Here is a 4,678-nt window from a genome sequence, read left to right as displayed (position 1 = left end):
TGGTGATGGAATAATTTGTAAAAGGATAGTGAGAATAGCAGCACAACTGGAAGAATGTAATAGAGGTCACTGAATTGTACATGTAGAAACTTTCAGAATGGTGTAACTTTGGCTATATATATTTTCACAAAAAAAAAAAAGTCCTCAAGGTCGAGAAGGGAGAGTGTTGACATGTCGTGGCGTTGTTAACCACTGTCATAAAACAATATGTGTACTGACTGTTTAATGAGAAACTACTTGTTCTGTAAACTTTCATCTAAAGTACAATAAAAAATTAAAAAAAAAAAAAAGATTCTGACCTCTGCCTCACAGGAATCAGCACTGGGCTGTTAATGCTGATTCTCCTTCACTTTGTGAAGTTAAAGGAGGTCAGACACCCCGCCATGCTATTTTTATAGGGACACAATGCTGGACAAGAGTACAGTGGCTGAATCTAAGCACTCTTAAAAGTTTTGCTATACTGATACCTCGTGAAGCTCAGAGCAAAAGAATAATCTTCTCTCAGTTAAATTTTATCAGAAGCCAGAAAAGGTGAAGCTGAGATAACCTGCAGAGAACCTAACCAGATCAGAAAAACCTACAACAGACTTGAGCGGTTACTACCTAAGTAGCCTGACCCTGAGGACTATCTGCCGTACTGAAAGACTCATTATTAACAATTAAGACTAGCAAAATGATTGGGAGGGGGAAGTTAGTCCTTCAAACATAAAAAGGGCAATGGCCAGAAGAACCAGAGAGTGGCCTGTGGTGCACTGAATTACTTAATATAGTCCGTCTAGCCACAGTCTTTGAAACGCTTACCAAATAAGTGGGTGGGACTACGCAAATGAGGTGCTTGTGGCCTACTAAGGGGATTGGATAGCTTGCTAATAACGTAAATGATATGCATGGCAACCCTGTGGATATGTGACTTTGCAAATAAGGTGTATGGAACCCTAACGAGGGGACTGTTCAGTTTTGCCATCCTGTTAGGGTTAAAATGAGTGACCCCACAGGCAGGAAACCACCAAGAAGAGACAGGAACAGTGTACATCCCTTGGACCTGGTATCCCTGTGCTGAGGACCTCTTCGACCCAAGAGACAGAGAGAAAAACTGTAACACCAGAGATGACGAGAGGCAGTGAGAAGCAGTGGTACTAGAACCAGGAGACCGGCAGGAAATTGGCAGGAGACAGGGCGATGGACCTCCCAACCTATGGAGTGAGAAAGCACCTTTGGGCAGGAGGCTTGCTGGTGGAGTAGGGTGCATCTGGGCACTTGATGAAGCTAGGTTTGCCCACCCATGGAGCTAGAAATTGAGCACCTTTGGGCTGAGGCTTACTGGCAGAGTCAGGTGCCTCTGGGCACTTACCAGCAGAGCTAAAAGAACTTTTTAACACTTGCCAGAGTAGAGGCCAGGCCTAGGGGCCAGAGCTACAGAGAGACCTGCCTGTGGGCACAGCTGAGAAGAGGCTGTCCTGACTGAAAAGCTATATCCTGAGTAGTCCTGAATGTGAAATATAATCTAGTACTTCCCTAATAAACCCCATAATCATGAGTATTGCCTGTAAGTTTTGTATGGTCATTGCAAAAATTTACTGAACCCAGCAGAGAAGTAGAGAGTGCCGTGGGAGGGATGGTTGGTGTCAGAATTGGTTAAAAAAAAAAAAAATGTTGGAGGGTAGAGGCATGTCTGATTTCCTTCTACCTTATAGGAACCCCTTGGGCAGTTAATCTTAATTCTCCTTTCCCCTTGTGAGGTTAGAGTGCATATGCCACCCCCACGCCATTTTTACAGTCTCCTTGCCAGAAGGATGAATAAATAACAAAACAGACATTCAGTCAGCAAAGTAGAAAGTGTGCATGCATGTGAAGCTTTGTGGGCCCAAAGGTCTCTGTTACAGATTAGAAACAACTGCTAAACATTCAGAAACTCTGGTGGCATGGTGGTTAAGAGCTACAGCAGCTAACCAAAAGGTCGGCAGTTTGAATCTACCAGGCGCTCCTTGAAAACCCTATAGGGAAGTTCTGCTTTGTCCTATAGGGTCGCTATGAATCAGAACGGACTGGACCGCAACGTGCTTGAGCTATATATTCAAACAATGGAATGCTGTATGACAGGAAAGCAGCCATACACAATACATAAACCAATTGGCATGAATGGATTCGTACCTCTGTCTCCACTTATCCAATCCATGAATTAGAGGAGAAAAGACATGATTATCTAAATCAAGGCTTTCAAACTACTGCCTGGGTACTCTACCGGCTTCTGTCCCAGCAGTCCAGGTTCCAACCTCAACCCAACCACCAGCCAGGGGTCCTAGGCTTTCAAAGCTTCAGTCCTTACAAGCCTCTGTACCACAGACACAGATCACTCCCACCCTCGCATTTATGCGAAATCTGGACCCGATGTCCATCCCCCCGTCCTCCCCCCGCGCCCCGCCAACATCGCTGAGCCTCATGTTAAATCCCGAACCCGACATCGCATTCATTATAAAGACCACCTCCACTCCTTAGAAGCAGAGTAAGCCGCAAAGATCCCCGTACCCTGATAGTCGGGACACCCTAATCTTAGTACAAAAGCGCTCATTCCATGTCTCACGCCTGTTAAATGTTCAAATTCAAGCCATAGATTACAGCTACTCTCTCAGTAATCTACAACATTTCCCAAAGCTACTTTTCGGAGCTGCGCACAATTTATGCCACGTGTCCTGGGTAAAGTCAGACCTCTTTCAAGAGATGATGTTGTTGTTGTGAGCAGTCATCGAGTAATGGCAACCCCAAGCATGGCAGAGTAGAACTGTGCTCCAGAAGAGTTTTCTTGGCTATAATCTCTAAGGAGCCCTGGTGGCGCAATGGTTAAGCGTTTGGCCGCTAACTGAAAGGTCGATAGTTGGACCCATCAATCCGCGGGGAATAAAAGAACTGGTGCTCGGCTCTTGTAAAGACTACAGCCAAGAAAACCTCAACGGGCAGTTCTACTGTCTTATGGGGTCAACTAGGAGTCCAAGTCAACTCCACTAAACACAAGAAACAAATCTTTACAGAAGTAGATCGCCAGGCCTTTTCTTCCCCAGAGCTGCTGGCTGGGTTCCAATCGCCGACCTTCAGGTTACCGCCACCTGCAAAACGCTTGCGCCACCCGGGAATGCACTACTTGGGATCTAAGAGACTGGTTTGTGTCAGTTTGACCGTTAAAAGTTTCTCTGACCCCGGTTGAGCGAAGCCAACCAATCATAAAGGAACCAATACCCCAAAGTAACCAATGAGTTTTCGTTCGCCGTTTTTTTTATAATCCCTCCCCCCAAGATGAAGACTTCTCCCTTAACCAATCCCTCAGAGCTTCTGTTAGCGCTTCCTTCGTTTTATTTTCCTCCGCCCCCTAACAACAATTTTACTGCCAGTTAGCTAGTAAATTATCTAGTTAATACACTGTGTTTAAAGAACTCTGTATTTTTTTCGTTTCTACACCCAAAAGGCACGGGACTCCCACCTGCTTGCCCCCAAACACTCCCACCCCGGGGTTGTACTCCGGAACTCCATGGGTCCTCACCACATCACGTCCACACACCTCCCTCGCCCTGTTCCGAGGACAAAACACACACTGGCCTGTTTTTCTCCTGAACCACGACTTCCCAAACGTTGCACTTATTTCCATTAAAGACTTCTATTGCTCGACCCCTCACCCAGAAACCACGTCCGCCTACGGCAGCCGGCGAGGGTCTATAACTTTTGAAGGACCGCGAACAATTGGATTTCCGGCACGGCCTTAGGAGGTAATAAGTCTGCCCCTTTCTTTCAGGAGGCGGCCATATCTGATACGTGCCGTACAGAAGGCAAAGTGACGTTGTTTTGTGCCAGTAGACAGGGAGGATCTGGAAGCCGAGAAAGCCGCGAAAACTGTCCGGTTTCCTGGCTCCTCGGCCCTTGCGGGAAAGGGATAAATTTTCGAGGCTCGAGCTTCACAAGGAACTCATGGTCCAAATTAAAATGCTTGCAGCAGGCTGGCAAAGAAATAATATGGCCGCGCCCTTTTACAATTTTTTATTTTTAAAAAAAGTTCGGAAACGTACAAATGGGAGTTAGGTGTCTGACAGCAGAGGCGTGCTCCTGGGAAGGGAAAAGACCCAAAAACAAAAAAAACCCCAAAACCAGTAAGCGTACAACCTTGGAAAGCTTCTGCAAGACAACAACTCGCAGGAAGCGGCTTTTAAAGACAGAAAAAGGTTTGGAGAAGCTGGAACGGTATAGACAAGGAGAAAGAGCAGGTGGGTGAGCCTAGGTTATATTTGGGCTGGGGACATAGGGGAAAGGCCACCAAAGGTGAAGGCAGTAAAGTTCTGAAGCCAATAGGAAAGTCGGAACAGAATTGTTCAGAAGGCAAGAACAGAATATAGAGTTCAAAAATATTAAGGTCGATAGCTTTTTGCCATCCTTTAGAATTTTCTGTAAGGAAGATTTGTCTTTTCTCCCATTTATTTAGTTATTCAGTATATTTTTAATATTAGTATAGATCATGCATATTTATCTTCTGCTTTGGATTATAATCCATAGCATCATTTATTTTGTTGGCAAATCATTCCAGCTTTAGCCATTGGGAGCTATTGCAGGTTGGCTCCTGTGTCCCTTTGACCAGCTCCCATTCTTTTGTTTTGGAAGCAATTCTTTCCTCTTTGTCACTTCAAGATGCTCCAGGCTC

At 45.4% G+C, this 4,678-nt stretch overlaps 1 protein-coding gene across 3 annotated transcripts in view; it reads right to left on the bottom strand.

Annotated features, from left to right (window-relative positions):
• The window catches only part of LOC101350990 (zinc finger protein 350-like), a 23,371-nt gene extending 19,681 nt beyond the window's left edge, over positions 1-3,690 (bottom strand). For 2 of the 3 annotated variants that reach the window (XM_023736475.1, XM_023736474.1), the window contains exon 1: positions 3,533-3,687. The gene's annotated coding sequence lies outside the window, so the exon portion shown is untranslated. Of the gene's footprint in view, positions 1-3,532 lie in introns of all 3 variants that reach the window. The other variant, XM_023736473.1, reaches the window with a different exon arrangement.
• Positions 3,691-4,678: the final 988 nt, after the last annotated feature.

This window comes from Trichechus manatus, unplaced genomic scaffold, assembly GCF_000243295.1.
Source record: "Trichechus manatus latirostris isolate Lorelei unplaced genomic scaffold, TriManLat1.0 scaffold00087, whole genome shotgun sequence".
NCBI lineage: Eukaryota > Metazoa > Chordata > Mammalia > Sirenia > Trichechidae > Trichechus > Trichechus manatus.
This window is presented reverse-complemented; position numbering and strand designations above follow the sequence as displayed.